The sequence below is a fragment of the Lissotriton helveticus genome, chromosome 7 (assembly GCF_964261635.1).
Source record: "Lissotriton helveticus chromosome 7, aLisHel1.1, whole genome shotgun sequence".
In the NCBI taxonomy this organism is placed as follows: Eukaryota; Metazoa; Chordata; class Amphibia; order Caudata; family Salamandridae; genus Lissotriton; species Lissotriton helveticus.
Window position 1 is genome coordinate 415,930,716 of NC_136068.1, and position 17,999 is coordinate 415,948,714.

Here is a 17,999-nt window from a genome sequence, read left to right on the forward strand (position 1 = left end):
GCACTAATATGGGCTGGGCCATGAGCCATCGTGACTACAGGAAGAACATATGCATCTGGCAACATCCCTCTTTGCTTCCCTGACTTGCCAATCCAACATCCCACATCATTCAGTTATGCTGTGTTTTCTTGCCACACAGCCAAATCCTCCACTGTGGCCTCACTCTGTATTTCCTTCACATTCTTTAGTATATCCTTAAACATGGTGACCTCGGGCGCCCACCTCGTGGGACCTGCTACGAACATTCTTTTCATCCTAGTCCGGGCTGTTTCCTTAGCTGTCTGATCTGCAAAAGCGTTCCCTTTACTCACATCCTCAGTAACTTTCTTATGGGCGCACTTTACAATTGCCAATTTCTTAGGAAGTGTCAAAGAGGACAAAAACCTATATATAAGGTGACCATGCTGGATTTTCTTTCCATGGGAAGTAAGGAACCCTCTTTCTGCCCAGAGCCGCCCAAAGTTATGGGCAACTCCAAAAGCGTACTGACTGGTGGTATAAATATTGACAACTAGTCTCTCACTCAATTCACTGGCTCGCATTGGGGCAACGAGCCTTGCAGCTTGGGCCGACTGATAGGGAACTCGTGATGTCTCAACTACCGTACACAGTGTAGCAATAGCATACACAGCAGTTGTAGTGCCATCTGGTGATTTGAACCAAGAGCTATCGACATATATTTCCCTTGAGGGTAAGGAGGGTAAGATAAGGGAACATCAGTCAGGTCTACCCATCCTTTCTTCTCTTCTTCCGTCCGGAAGATACAGTCATGTTTATCAATATCATCATTATCAGAAGGGATGGATAGTAACGTGGCTGGATTCAGAGTGGCACATCGTTTAATCATAATGTGTTTAGAGAAAAGCGTGAGTTCATAACCTGTCAGCCGTGCACTGGTGAGGTGCTGTGTATTTCTCTTATTCAGAAGTGTATCTACAGCATGAGGTACCATGACTATAAAGCCGGTATCAAGGACGAGTCCAGCCGATTGTCTTATCGAGACAGCTACAGCCACGATCCCTCATAGACAGCTCGGGGGGGCTCTTGTGACAGTATCAAGCACAGCAGAGAAATAAGCACACAGCTGTAACTTATCTCCGAATTTTTGTGTTAAAACAGAAAGTATGCAACCAACCATCTCATGGACGTACTACACAAACTATTTACCTAGTCAGGAGTGCAGAGTACTGGAGCCGAACAAAGTGCAGTTTTCAAATGCTCGAAAGACTGCTGACATTCAGGCGTCCAGGGCAGTGGTTCATGCACATCTTTTAGTGTTAGAGCATGCATAGGTTTAATTAATAGCAAGTAGCTAGGTATCCACTCCCTGCAATAGGAAGTGATACCTATGAAAGTACGCATATCTTTTTGAGTTTGCCGAATGGGCATTTTAACTATGGTAGGGATGCATTCAGGGGTCAATCTCCTACCCTCCTTTGATAGTAGGTGATCTAAGTAGGTGACCTCCTGTTGACAATACTGACATTTGGAAAGGTATCTTTATGGCCATTTTGAGCTAAATGTTACAACAATTTAACCGTACTGTCTCTGCAACCTTGCTCTGTATCCGAGGCGATGAGCAAGTCGGCCACATACTGAAGCAATACATTATCTGTAGGGAGTGACAAGGAATCCAGATGACCTTTCAATGCCTGTCTATAGATACTCGGACTCTTGGTATAGCCTTGAGGAGCGCGACAGAATCTAAAGCTTCTACCAGCTAGGGTGAACCCAAACGAATACCTGCTGTCAGGATGAATAGGAATACTGAAGTATGTGTTTTTCAAGTCAATGACAGAAAAGTATGTAGCAGAAGAAGGAATCATTGTCATAAGAGTCGTAATGCCAGGGACCACTGGAAACTGGGGAATCACTATTTAATTAACTTCCCGCAAGTCAATCACAAAGCGGTAAACATCTGCATGATCATCAGAGGAACTCGAAGGTGTCCTTTTGAGAATGGGAAGAATAGGGCTATTACAAACATTAGCAGTCGTCTCCTTAACCACTCCTTTCTCAATCAAGTCCAATATATTTTGCAATAAAGCTTGCTCACCTGTCTGCGGTATTTTATACTGAGGTATGCAAGGTTAAATGGCATTGTTGAAACTGGCGGTTTCTGTAACAATCCCACATCTCTGTCACCTGTTGCCCAAAGAGTTGAACTCAGCAGGAAGAGGCGCATATTTGGACAGACACTGCATACCGTGCACTACGTCTGGACCCATCGTCATGTAAACACCTGCCAGAGAGCAGTAAATTGTGGCATGCAAATTTTTCAACAAGTCCAAACCGGTCAAATTTTCTCCACAATTAGACGCCAACAAGAATGACGAATCCACAGTGAAGGGGCCAATAGTCAATGGAAGAGGTTTCACCAGAAAAACCTACTGAAACATTATTCTGGCCAGACAGAGTCACTCCAGGGAACAAGGAACAAGAAATAGAACTGTTTGTCGCACCTGTATCCACCAAAAACACCTAAGCCAAACCATGCACATTCGCACTAACATATGGATCGCGTTGATCTACAGGTATCCAAACTGGTCCCTCACTCTGTCCCTGGCTGACCTAGCCGTAAGACATCCCTGTCACCTCATCCGTATCATAATCATCATGATAATACTGTCCTCTCTGAGGGTCATCAAAATAATTTTGATCAAAACGACCCTGCAGGGCCACAACATTCTGAGCCCTGTCCTGACGACCAGCTCCACGACCCCGTCCATGAGAACCTCGTCCTCTCAGGACCGCCACCTTCTGCAAAAGCACCGGACACTCGTGACACCAGTGTCCCTCCTCTTTACAATACGCACACTGATTCTGCCCTAAGGCATGGTATTTGTAGGCCTGCTAGTGCGTGGAAGCTGCTGTGTCGATCCACCACATCCTCTACCATTCCCCCTCGAAGCTTGCTGCAACAACCCATTCGTCTTAAATCCTTTTGCTTCTTCTCTGACTTCTCCTCATCCTCATTTTCCCTGTGTTCATGATACTGCACCATATTCAAAATCACAGAAGGAGAACATGTGGACCAGGTGCTCTTGGAAGCCGGCAATCAGGTCGCAAACTCGGGAAGCAAATTGGAAACAAATCTATTAACAAACAGTTGCACACCACCTTCGATCGACAAATCCTGTCCACTATCACTAGAGACACCCCCTCAAACCGAGTGAAAAAGTCAGATACACTCTCATCTTTCTTCTGGCGGCAAGCCGATAACTTATCCCAATTGACCTTCCTTTGTTGGATAAGAAAATGTATATATGTAATGATACGGCTAGGGAAGGCAAGTATATCCACTCTAGGCTCATCACCTGGCTTCTGTTCCTGTTCCTCTACCTTAATTTGTTCCCATGTATCACCCAATTCTGCAACATGATCCTTTGTGTGTACTTGTCTCCAAATATCAACTGGAACTAGTAAACCAAAAAATATTTAAATATCTGCAAGCGTCATTACTGTTGAAGAGGCTGCCTCCGTCAATTCTTTATAATATGCAGTAGGATTTTTCATAGGGTCAGGTAACTGAGTCTTAAGGGACATAATCTCACTCTTTTTCCATGGAGTATAAACCCACTGTTCTTGGAAACAGGCTGCTACCCTGGTCTAGTAATGTTATAATACAGGTCCCTTAGCTCTGGTATTTTGAAAACTGGGACACCGGGTTGGGATTCTTCTCAAGCAGTCCACCCCGATAAGCAACTAGTGTTACAACAATACAAAGACGTGAGCAGGCCCCATATCAGTAACATATACATGATCCTTAATATAATATATAATCTGCGGTACTGCATCATTGAAACACTGCTCCCAAAGACTGAGCAAAGTAGCAGACATATGCTTAAGGGCATGCTGATATACAAAAGGTTCATAATCTTTCATCACACTCCACACGTCCTCCACACCATAAATGGGGTTACAGGCCCACTGCGCAGCCTGATTAGCCACCACTTTCTTCTCCTCATCTCCCATATCAGATCGGACTAACGTTCGCCTCATCAGTTCCTTAAACTTTGTCCAGTTATCCTTGAATTTACATACAGGTGTCCCACTACTCTGTAATGTCGGGGGATGGAAGAACACAGAGGGAGTGACAGCAGATGTAGTAGGCACTAATGTCGTTGCCGGATGTGTCATAGGTGTAAGAGCTGGTGAAAGAGTCGCTGAAGCAATAGGTGTTACAGGAGTACTAACTGTCATAGTTGCCACAGATTGCGAGGGCAATAAGAGGACAAGAGGTGCCATTGCCAGGGCAGTCCGATCAACAGTAACAGAAGTAGAGACAGCAGAGACAGAAGAACCAGGTAGCTGAGCCTGTGAGGGAAAAGCGGGATAGATCCTCTGTGGGGCATATGGGGGTGAGGATCAAGTATCTAACAACTGTCCCACAAATATATTATTTTCTTCATGGGCCACATAAGATTTATCGATATTCAATCGAAACCTCCTAGCTTCACGTTCAATCCCAATCTCTAATTTCTCCCTATCATGTGGTACAGCTTTCTGAGTCAATGTATGCATTCTCCCTTTTCGGGCCTCTTTCTCTGCTTTCCTTCGCCTCTATTTAGCCTCCTTTTGCCACGTTCGAAGAGAATCAAACATAGACTTCTTACTTCTTTTTGCAAACAACTTTTCCTGTAAAAACCCTATTTTTTGTTCATCTAAAGTGCCCGTCAATGGCCACTGCAACTCGCCATTGTCCCTCATATATTTGTGCCATAGCTTACTAAACATAATAGGTCCAAGGCCATGCTTCACATACATTTCTAAGTTTGGAGTGCCTTTTGGAGTGCCAGCTGACGTTCTCCCAATCAAGCATCTGCAGAGCACCAACAAACACAAGAAACCAAGAATCTGCTGAACCCAGGCATTTTCAAAAGTAAGCCAAATTTGTTGTGTTGCCTGGCAAAGTGTCCACAAACTTTGTACCAAAATCGGCCTTCAGACCGTACCAAATACAAACCAAAATGGTACCATATCCAAAAAGAACCAAAACACACTCACCTGGTGCACACAGGTCAAACAAATGTATTCTCCACTGCCGACTCTTCAGACCAAATGGTCTGATTCAAGGGTTTTGCCTTTCAGCACCCCAGTAGGGATGATCACTGGGCGAGGCACCGTCTTGCGGGACAGAAGGGGCAGTTGCGAGCAAACGATGTTCCTAGTACAAGGTTCCCTGATCCGTCTGTACAACCTGACAATAGCTCCGACCTCCCCACGCGTCTGCGGGAAGTGATGGGTCACCTGATGGAGTCCCCGTTCAGGCACCAGCTGAAGGAAGTGACCCGATTAGGGCCTTTCGGGTCACTCACGAGCACCTCGCAGCCTTCCATACAAATGAAGAGTCGGTCAGACAGTAAAGAATACAAACCAAGTATATGTTTCTTTAGGTACACTCGAGTGGAGCACCATCTGCCCAGTCACTTAGGGATTCTGCAGAGAGGACTGATATAAAAAAACATGGTGATACATTATGTACAATTCAGAACCAAGCCTAGACTGGAAATTTCCAGATGGAGGCAGCTACATAAAGGAGGTACAGAAGGATACGTTTTGATCCTGAGTCTGGGCACACACTATCTCTATGCTAAGTTTGTTCTGCCTGTGCCCATCACTCCACTAGTGGGAGCAGGCCTTTATCTAGTGGGAAATGTGTGCGCTAATAGGAACAGTGTATTTATTAGTACAACAAGGCCCAACCTGGGAGAAATGAACGAAAACTACCACAGCTGCTTGAAGCAGAGAAAAATTAGTTTCGATCATGGATCAAAATGGCGGCCAAACATAAAATAGTTCCGCAAATGCTAACTTAAGTCGTACAATACATAAGCAGCACAGCTAAGACATTTTATTCTAACAAGACTGCACCCCCTATACACTGATATTAACTGGAGTCCCTTCCAGCCACCAAGAAAACTGCCAAAGTCTTATCAACAAATGAGGCCACTGGTGCCATAGTAAAACATTGCCCCAGGCAAATTTGTTTGATAACATCATTATGGCCGGGCAGATGAGTTGGCTGGGGCGCACGGCAAAATTTCTGAAGGGGAATTGTGTGGCTCTTAATTTTAGGGACCCAAGGTGTGTGCGCTTTCTCTTGACGCGCCTTAATGATGTACTTGGTGATAATGACCCCATAAGGGCTTATCCGCTGGCTTAAAAATTCACACTTGCACACAACCACTTTTCGTTTACTCACTAGAACTGCTTTGAAACTCTTTCGGGTCTTATTGACATTGACTAACTGCAAAATCACTCTAGCCAGGCAGTTGAGGTGGGAGGTTTGGCACAGCCGTGCAATAACCAAGGGAAAGCCTCACATGAAGAAGAACCGGTAGCTGAAGGGCCTGTGCCACTAGCTTGTGACACACCTTATGAACCCACTAACATAACCCGGGGTTCAGTAAACCAGGGAAACGCCACCCCTCCCTTTAAAATGATTTCTTGGAATAGTGTAGGAATCTGTTCTACATTTATAAATAAGGACTGTAACTCAGAGGTTTCGATATCATTTGTCTTCAGGAAATCTGGTCCAGAGATGATATTGCCATAGATGGTTATTGTTCTTTTTGCGTTCCTGCAATACTATCAGTAGCAGGAAGGGCTAAGGGAGGGATTGTGGTATTTATTTCGGTGAAATATTGATTCATAAAAACAAACTGTATATGCCTATTACCCTGGTTTCAATTAATTATGATCTCCAATCTAACTAAGGTCAAAATACTACTGATGAATTGGTATTACAGTATCTTTGATCAAAACAACTGTCATATTATATCATTCCTCCAACTGTTACTCAGGGCACCGGGAAGTGGCATCCGTTATGCATCCTCTGGGTCGGGGACTTCAATTATTGAACAATCTGTAAGTACAGCTTCCAACGTGTGTGTGGGCTGGGACATACTGAGGGCCAGCCACAGCCCCATTTCACTCACTCGCCGCAGGGCAAAGCCTTAAACTCTATTCTTGTAGGGAATTATTTAGGCTTTATAAACCATTTAGTTTGTGACTTTCCACTGCAGTGCCCTACCTATGTTGGCGGTGGCAGGGTTGACTCTATTGATTTTATGCTAATAGGTAGGAACTTCAATACGCTTGTTTGGGATTTCATGGTGGAGCCTATTTGCGCCAGTGATCACAACCCCCTCATAGTCTCTTTCAATTTAAAGATCCAGGTGGGGAAGGGCGATGAACGCTTGATCCACTATCACCGGAATAAAAGTGTCAGATTAAATTGGGTTAAGATGAATCCGTCTAAATTTGAAGAAGACACCATTAAATAAAACTACCACTCAATAAAGGGGTGCTTGCAATTAGACTCTTCCCCAGCTGACCTTGTCCGGGAGTTCGGGTCACTTTGTTCTGATGTAGTTAAGAGGCTGACTAGCAGCGTCCATCATAGGGAATCCCAAGAGGCCCGGTGGTTCAACTCTTAATGTTCCAGGTCCCATAAGGAACGAAAAAGGGCTGCTTGCACCACTACCCATGACAGAGATCTAATTAAAGCTGCAAGGTGTAATTATAAAATCACGATTGAAAATACAAAAGCAGATTTGAGGAGATTGGCATGGGAAGGTCTGGAGGGAGCAGTAGCCCTAAAAGATACCAAAACGTTCTGAGAAATTATTAATCGCCCTCTATTCACTGAAGAAGTGAGACAGACGGACTAAATGATCCTGGGAGAGGCTCAGAAAGCCCACTTTACTGGTATTTTTATCCCGCAGTTTAAGAGGATATAGGATAATCCAAGGGATTTGACGGTAGATTTAGTCACAGCCACCCAACTCCGTTTATCCTTCACAGTATCTGAAGTTGAGGAGGCTCTAGTACAGGGGACCTAGGTCAGGGGACCCGCCTGAAAGCCCAAGGCCCAGATTGGGCGCCCCTTGACTTATTTAAAAGTAATCTTAATCTGTGGACACCGATGTTGACAAATGTTTTTAAGGCAGTTATTAATGGCCCCGTACCTCCAGCTTGGCAGGAGGCAATAGTAGTCCCTGTTTTTAAAAATGGTGATAGAAGTAACTCAGTAATGTTATTGGCCAATCTCACTTATTGATGCCACAGCTAAGGTGCTGGTCAGGGTCCTCCATGTCCGATTAGAGGACTAGGCGACCACTACAGGGGTCATATCTAAAATGCAATATGGCTTCAGGAGGGGGCTGGGCACAACTGAGCAATGTCTCAATCTGTTCTTAATTATCAACAAGTATGTGAAGGCCAGGGAGGGCTCAATCCACCTGGCATTTATGGACTTGTCCAGCGCCTTTGATACTGTTAATGGGACAAAATGTGGACTATAATAGAAAACATGGGCGTAGAAGAGGCGCTGGTATCCCTCCTTCGTGGGTTATACTCTAATACCACAGTTACCATAAGAAAAGATATGTCACCCAGGGGGAAAAAACAACCAGATTGTTTCAACAGAGGGGGTCCATCAAGGGTGTATTTTAGACCCCTTCCTGTTCTTAATCTGTACAAATGGTCTGGAGGCCTTTCTATTAAGCATGGAGCTTTACTTTCCTAAAATTGATAGCAAACCTGTTCCTTTACTATCATACGCAGATGATAGTGTTAATGGCAATGACAGCGAATAGCCTTCAGAAATACCTCTATGCTTTTACTGATTATATGTTGCCACTTGATTTAAAGGTCAATTTTATCAAATCATATATGTTGTTGTATGTGGCCCTAAGTCCACCAAAACTAAACAACTTAAGAGAAAAGAAAAGGTAGACAACTTTACATAGCTGGGTAATATATTTAATAACCAATTGAATTGGGAACCACTTTTCAAAGCAAGAGCCCATCACACAAGCAAGGCCATAGATGGGCTATTTTGCTTAGCATGTAAATTAGGACACAAGCCTGTGAGGGAATTATTCACTTTATATAAAGCTAAATGTCTGTCCATTGTAATGTATGGGGCAGGGGTGTGGGGACATCACTAAAGCTGTAAGTTACAAGTATTGGAAAATAAATTCACTAAAAGATTATTGATGAACCCGAACAGTGCTCCTACCCTTTTTGTCACAAGGAATTGGGACTAAAGTGCATAGAGGACCGCATAGGTAGTGCCCCTCTGTTTTATGGGCAAAAATGTGGCTGTCAGAAGACTTAATGTTTTCAAGAGAAGTATTCATAGACTGACAAAACTTAGCCAATGATTTAAATATACCATGGCTCCACTTCTTGAGAGATAAATATCACAAGATAGGATTGGGTCATTTCTACGATAACCCTGAAAGAATCCCACCGAATGCCAAATCTATTATTAAAGATGCGTACCACACCCGGGACAATATGCGCAATCCACAACAAGATGAGATGGGCTTACTACAGTTGTCCTTTATCCCACTGCAATATTATTTAACTTTTACTATTAATATGAAGACTTGATTTTATTTAACTAGGTTTTGTTTATGCACTGTGTACTTTTTGCTGGTATTTCCACGCCAAAGAGGGTAGGCTGATAAGCTTATACCTTGTTGTGTGACAACTCTGCAAACTATGCACTTTGTTCTATTCTATTCTGCACCTTATATAAAATGGCGAGGAGTACATTTTTAGCCCCATTATTCAGGAACATTTGCCCTTGTACATACATTGATGGTTTTAAATTCTTGCTCTCATTGGCTACCCCTGAAATTTGAATTGCCGTAGCCAATTATATAAAAGTTGCTGTGGTTATTAGAAAGCGCAATGAGAATGAGTTGTTGTTTCAAACTGATTACTGTATGTAAATAATTTTATACTGTAAGAATTTTATGAACTGTGTAATATTACGCTGTTTCAAACCTATCACTGAATGTAAAGAATTTCTTTTTTACTTTTTTTTTTCAGTCTGTGTCTTGTAGTTTTGTTTTTATCATTGAGATTTAAATTTCAAATAACAGCATCCATTGTTTTAGTATCATCTGTGTTGGAAAGCACAAAGTAGATTTACCTGCAGTGCTGTGTGTGTTCATATATAAGTAGTATAGAGATGTTTCCCTATACTCCATTTTTGTTGGTGGTGCAAAGCAAAACTGCGCATTACATTTCTATGTTCTCCAATAGCAAGGATGATGCAACACAAAACTGAGGTCTATCAGCAGGGATTGTTGAGGAGCAGTTCCACAATCATTGGTGCTAAAAGAAGTCCATCAAAGGTTCTTATGTGTGGAGGTCCAAGTGCTGGAATAGTAGAGAGTAGGACAGCGGAAGAGAGTGAATGTCACAGGGGATAGGAGAAAAAGATAGAACATGCAGGGGAAACCACAGAAAAAGGGATATCATGGAGAAAGAAGGAGGTAGAGGAACATTCAAGGAAGGGGGAGGAAGAGGCACTGTTGAGTGGAGCAAAACATCGGATGTAAAGAATTTCTATACTGTTGGAATTTTATGAACTGTTCTCTTAATTAATTGATTGTGATAATTTTATAAACTGTGATAATTTTATTGTTAAACTTTTATGATTCTCTGAACCGAGATAAAGTTATTCTTGACTTGACTTGACTAGGATTTGTGCTGATGCAAATTGTGTAAGAGAGTGCAATCATTTAAGAAGACTTTAGGAGCCTCATTTAGGCAATTATCCAATATATGAGCAACGTATACTGTGTCCAAAATGAAAATACATCAAACAATCAAGTGAGGCTGAAAATAGGAAAACAATTGAAGAGAAAGCCGAAGGCATAAAGAAAAAAAAGAAAAAGTGATAATGAGATTGTAGGATACCAGTTGGAAAATACTTCAAGTATCAACAGTTATGCTAATTTGATTCTGAATGTTGTGTTTCATTTACCACATCTTCATCATGAAATCATGGAAAATCATGGAAAAAGATTTGGTTCTGCTCCACATCATGTATTTCAACACTTGGTAACTGACAGAAGTAAAATCCAAACTGCTTCTGTATTTGACATCTTTTAGATATATGTACTGTTTCATTGAAATTCACTCTAAACATAAAACAAGATGTACAAGTATTTCTTATGCTCATGCATGGAGTATTACAACACGAAGGAACACACATTGATAACTTATTTGGACTAAGTTACAAATGGGACCATAACTGTGAAGAGTGTTTATTTAGTTTTACTACTGAAATGCAATCAGAACGATTCCTATACTTAACAATACCAGAGGGCAAATCAGTACCTTTTAACAAATTGATTAAACAATATATGACATGTTCATATTGTAAATCAGAGATGTTGTCTACATTGCACCTAGAAAGATTTGGAAAATATCACAATTTAATGCCACAACGTTGTAGACCAAATTGAAGGAAATTAGAAACAAACATTACAGATTTTAAAAGAAGTGAAATACCTATTTCAGGTAGAACTTATACAACAGTGGCTATTATTTTTCATGATGGACCTACTATGAAATCTGGACACTATACTGTTTATTTAAAGTGTAACGAAGTATGGAAGATTGCCTTATCAGTTTCTAAATTCTTAAATATTATTCCTCCAGCCAAAGTTTTGAGTATATCATTCGGCCTATTGGGTAAGATGTCACTAGAAAGTAGAAAGCACTGAAACCTATTACTGCTTATAATTAGTGTTTTGATTACTATTTTGGCCTAGTTGATATTACTTTAGAACAAATTGTTTAAAAGCAAATAGTTCATAAATCTGTTGTTGATATTGTACCAGATGTAAATGAGATTCTACATTATTCCAAATATATTTTGATAAATAATGGAGTAAATGTAGATGAAAGAAGTGATTAACAAAGTCTAGATAGTAAAACGTATAGCTAGACATATTCATAAAGATGCACTATGTTTATTCAAGGTTTTTTTTCAGCAATAGACTTGATTGTTTTTTTCCCAGCTGTTCAATGATGATTCTACATTGAAAGCACTGTGTATGGCGAAGTTATGTACAATCTGAGAACAGCAAAAAAGGGAAACTGATATTGTGATCTAATTCTAAATGAATGTTGGGTTCTCAAAAAATTATATTATAATTCCTCTAATATATTATTATTAAATAAAAAAAAATCTTTTTCATAGTAGGTACTGTTGAAGATTGAAAATAGTTTTAATGCTGTTCAGGATAATAATACCCAAGAATTAATTTAGTAAGTAATATATGATAATTATTTGAGAGGGTCGATATATGATAGAATATTTATAATAAGCAGCTTAATTATTCACTGTGTGCATACTTCTAGCCAAATATAAAACAGCCACTCATCTAATGTCTCTATTGTAAGTGTTACAATGTTTTTGAAAATGTCAATGTGTGTATCTGTCTTGCTTTATGGTGACATCAAAAGAAGACTACAAATACCAGAATACCTCTGTTAAATACTGTAAACTGTCTAAATTTGTGTCAAGAAAGTTTATGGATTACATTTTGTTTATTATACTGAACAGGTGAATTTTGAAAGAGTTTTTTATCATATTTGAAAATGTAACAATTTTGAAGTTTGATGTATGTTTGCATTTGAGGGTAATACCCATGCACTTATGCAATTACCCAGGCAGTATGCATGCGTTTATGCAATCACATACGCATTAGTTGTGCAGGTATTAAAACCTTAAAGCACTACTTTAACACTCAACCATTGATGCAGGCACTAGCAATGCACTTATACAATCATCCAGGCGCCAGCCTTGCAATCATCCACTCACTCAGGTACTATCCATACACTCCTGAAATCACTCATACACTATACATCCACACATCCAATGATCCACATAGTACTGATGCACTCATCCATACACTCAGGTAGTAGCTATGTACTCATCCAACCGCCCAGGGACTACTTATGCACTCAGGCAATCACTCAGGCAATACCCTTACACTCATCCAGTCACCCTAGCACTATGTATGCACTCATGCAATCACTCAGGCACAACCCGTGCACTCATCCATTCAATCAGGCACTATCTATGCACTTGTCCATCAACTACCCATGTAGTATCCAATCATCTGAACCCTACCCATACACTCATCCAATCAAACAGTCAGTACTGATGCACTCATTGAATGAGCTAGGTACCCTGCTTGCACTCATCCATTTTCTCAGGCACTACCCATGCACTTATCCTATCACCAAGCCACTACCCTGCATTCATCCAATCACTCAGGCAGTACTTATTAATTAATTAATTAATTAATTATGTGCTTATATAGCGCTGGAATCACTCCCGAAGGGGTACCTCCGCGCTTCGACCGCTGCGAAACCCTTCCTGGCTTCCCTGAGAGATGGTCCCTTAATGGGTATCTCCAGGGTGAGACCAGGCATCCCCGGCGGTCTGGTGGGGCCGTTAGTGAAGATGAGGCAAGCTAGTGCCCAGAGTTGCCGAGTGTGATCGCTGATCAGAGTGGGCACCGAGGCGAGAGAATTATCGAGTCCGCTGACCCTGGTCCAGAAACCTGCCGCGTCGGGAATCGAACCCTGGTCCCGGGCCGTCCTCTGCTCTCGGGTCTGCCGCCTCTAACCAGTGAGCCACACTACTGCACACTTATGCAGTCATCTGTTCTCTATTCAGGCACTATCAAATGACCCAAGCACTACTGTTGCACTCATCCATTTACTACCCATGCATTCATCTAATCATTCAGGCAATACCTATGTACTCATCCAGTTATTTAGGCAGTAGTCTTTTTTTTAAATTATTTTTATTTGCATTTTTCAAACTCAATATTACAGGCAAGAAGACAGCAGCAATTTCACTTCTTCCCCCCCCCACCCCCTTACGTTCAAAGATCACTTCATAATTCGGAGATTCGAATACCCCGTGCCCGGAGGCACCCATCTTGTCCATATTATTGCATCTCATCCAAACCATTAGTGTCAAAATTTGCGCCGTGACTTGTACTTAGATCCCTTTCCCCTACACCCCTCCCTCCAACCCGTGATGGTGTCGCCACTTGGACCAAACTTTTCGAAACTTCTTGGGGCACCCCCTCGCCTTGTAAGTCACCCTCTCAGCTGCCATATACAAGTCCAAACCCCTTCGCCATTCCTCTAGACCCGGGGGTTCCGGAGCCCCCCAATATTTAGCGATGTCTCTTTTCGCGACCACCAGGGCTAGGACAAGGAAAATGGTGAGTGGGCGTGTCAGATCCACCTCCGTGGTCATGCCTAGCAGTGCCAGCTTGGGGTCCCGGAGGATCGGTGCCCCCAAAACGACTTCCAACTCCCCGAAGACCTGTGTCCAATAGGTTTGGATTACGTCACACGCCCAGATCGTGTGGAAAAAATCCCCATCCCCTTGGCGGCATCTGAGACACCGCCTTCCCCATTTTACAAAGTCTCAGTCTATCATAGTAGGTTCTATGGAGCACTTTAAATTGAATAAGACGCAATCTCGATTTAATCGCCACCTCCCGGGGATGTGTGAGTGCAATTTCCCAATCCAGATCCTCCATCTCACCCACCTCCGCCTCCCACCTCTCTCTAAGTGTCGCCAGGTCTCCCAGCATATTGTTCGTCAAGGTTTTGTAGGTTAAGGAAACCGCCTGCCCCAGTATCTGCTCCTGGAGAAGCCGTCCCTCTAACGGGGCATATTCTGGGATGTCGACAAGCGTGATATTTTGGGCTCGCCATGCATGTCTCAGTTGAATGTACTTGTAATGCTGTGTGTTGTGGAGACCAAACTCAGTTTTAAGAGCCTGGAAGGACTTCAGCTCTCCCTTGGCTATCACATCCCCTATGGTGGAGATGCCGATGTCGTCCCACCTTTGAAAGCCGCGTAATTTGTTCAGTTCAGTCAGCCAGCGGCAGTGCCACAACGGGGTCTGTCGTGTGGGCTTCCTGTCCTACCCCATACGTTTAGTGGCCTTACTCCATGCGGCGAGCGTGAGGGACGTCGCCGGGAGGAGCGGGGCTCCTCCCACTCCACCATAAAGGTAGCACATCATGTGCTTTTATGACAGTTTGACTCTCTCCAGGGCGTACGTCGGGTGGTCCGCCGGGGCGTGCAGCCAGTCATTTATTGGTATCAGGTGTTCCGCCCAATAATAGGCCTCCAGATTAGGTAGCGAGATCCCCCCACTGTACTGGTGTCTCTGGAGTGTAGCCAAGGCCACCCTGGGATGTTTGCCTAGCCACAGAAAGGAGCGTAAGTCGGCATGGATCTTCGCAAAGGTCCCCGTCGGGAGTGGGTAGTATTCGTTCTGTAATGCGTAGAGGCGTTTTGGTAGGGTTATCATTTTATACATGGCCGCTCGGCCAAGGAGTGTGAGTGGGAGCTGTCTCCAGCGGTCCATATCCGCCACTGCATTCCGCATGATCTGTTCCAGGTTCCTTTGGAAGGATACGGTCTTATCCAGGGTTATGTAAATTCCTAGGTATTGGAAACCATCAGCCGTCGTCAACAGCCTGTCTGGTAGGTTCCCCCACCGGTCCCGTCCCCCCGGGTCAAAAAGAATTGATTTATGCCAGTTAATGCTATGGCCTGCCTGTCGCCCATAATGCACTAGCTCCCGAAATAGCGCCGGGATGGTGGTCTCTGGTTTTGTGATACATAGCAGGACATCGTCTGCGTAAAGTGAGATCTTTTCTTGTGTCGGATTGGCGTCAGTGCATGTAAAACCAGAGATATCCGCGTTCTGTCGGATCCACGCTGCTAGTATTTCTATAGTGAGTGTAAAGAGGAGGGGGGACAGGGGGCAACCCTGGCGGGTGCCTCTCTGGATCTGGAACTCGCGTGAGAGCATCTGGTTCACCCGCACCCTAGCTTTCAGGGTGGAGTATAGGAGGTGGACCCATTTCACAAAGTTCGGTCCAAAACCAAACCTGTGGAGGACTGCAGTAAGGAATGGCCAATGCACCGCGTCGAAAGCTTTTTCGGCGTCCAAGGAAAGGAACCAGTGAGGTTCATCTCGCCCCTGCACTTCCTGTAGCCAATTATGAGTGCGTCTGAGATTCAATTTAGTCGCCCTATCTGGCAAGAAGCCAGATTGGTCTGAATGTATGAGGTCTGGAATAACCGCCCTGAGGCGGGCCGCCAAGATGTTTGCTAACAACTTCACCTCCGTGTTAAGGAGGGAGATTGGGTGGTAGGAGGCACAGTCGTCCCTCGGCTTGCCCTCCTTATAAATCGGGACAATCGTCGACAGGGCGAGGTCTGGGGGGAGTTCCCCCTCCTGGTACGCACCGATAAAGAGGGCCGTAAGGTGTCGCGTTAAGAGGTCTGAAGAGCGCTTAAAAAACTCAGCCGGGAACCCATTCGGGCCTGGTGTTTTGCCCGGCCTCAGCTTGGCAATGGCCTCCCCTATGTTGTCGGTCGTTATAGGCACCTCCAAGTCCGCCCTAGCCTCCTAGGACAGCACCGGCAGGTCTATCTGTTCCATAGACTGTAGCGCTTCCTCGCAGGATGCCAGGTCCCTAGCTGTGTAGAACTGCTCATAATGGGTCGCAAACACTTCAGCTATTCCCGTGTCCGTAATAGCTAGTGTCCCTTCCGTTCCGCGTACACTATCTACCCACCGAGCCGCACGCTCCTTTTTACTGAGCCACGCTAAGAGTTTGCCGGACTTGTCTCCCACGTCATAAAGACGATGGAGTGTGGCAAGGGCTTGGGTCTTCGCCTCTTTGGTTACCAACTCTCGGTATTGCCTCTGGGCGTCAAGGAGTTTTCTGAGTGTCCCGACCTGTTTAGAGGCCTGATACTCGCTCTCCCACCCTAGGACCGTCCGTTCCAAGGCCGAGACCTCAGCCTGGAGTCTACGTCGTTCGTCTCCCAGTCTACCCTGTATTCTATCGCGCAAAACCGGCTTCATGGCTTCCCAGAAGGTGACACTGGACTCCACCGAACCTTCGTTGTCGGCAACATAGACCTTGATGTCCGCCCTAATACCTCGTAGTATGGCTGCGTTTTGCAGGTACCAGGCTGCTAGGCGCCAGGAGCCTCCCGTAGTGCCCCGTGTACGCCCTACCTTGGCTAGCAACGGCGAGTGGTCAGATATACCCCTGGCCTTATATTCCGCGGTGTCATCCACCTTCAGGTATTGTCGGGACATGAAAATATAGTCTAGGCGTGAGAACACCCTGTGTGCCCCAGAATAGTAGGAGAAGACCTGTCGTGTTGGGTGTAGCCATCTCCAGACATCAGTGAGGCCCAAAGTAGCCATCTGGCGGGATAGTGCGGTCTGATGCCCCTCCCTATCTGACTCCCCTGAACGATCCTGAGCTACACTCATAACATCATTGAAGGCACCTCCCACCACCTGTATTGTGTCTGCAGTGTCTAGTAGGATATTAGCCAACACTGTAAGTGTTCGTGCCTGTAACTTGGGCGGTGCATATATCGAAAGTAGCGTGTATGTGCTCCTATTCCAGGTCCCCTGCACCCCAGCATATGTCCCCTGTGCATCTAACCAGGTACGCGTAACACAGAATGGGGAGTTTTTTTTGATGATGACCGCCACCCCTCTGGAGTCGGAGGTGTATCCCGCATGAGCCAAAACTCTATGTCTACCCCTAGCAATGAAGGCACACTGGGTTCCCTTGAGATGGGTTTCCTGCAGTAAGGTGACATCTGGGTCTACCCTTTTAATGTAGGCATTTACCAAACCCCTCTTAACTTTGGAGCCCAGTCCATTAACGTTCCATGTCAGGATGGTCATTCCCCTACCCCCTTCCTGCGGAGTGCCTACGGTACTCGCCATTCAAAAAAGCGGTAACCAACTGCAGTGAATCTCTGGCATGCATGTGAGGTGTGGAGGTTCAAAGTGTTTCGCTACCTCTCCCCAACTATTGTCCCCCCCCAACTTTCCCCCCCATTCCCCAACTTGAATCAACGTGGTAACCCTTTGCCCCGCCCCCTCCCCACCTCCCTCCCCATCCAGTCGCATCCTAACACAGGACAGAACTGTCCGCAGGAGTAGGCCTGTCGCCCACCCACCCATCCCTCCATTCAGAGAACTAACAGGGAAAACACACAATAGAACGTGTTAAAACAAGAGGGCATGTCAACTTGCGTGCTTCTCCGTGCCGGGCTGGCATCACTAGAGACCAGGTGCACCCCCGATCATGAA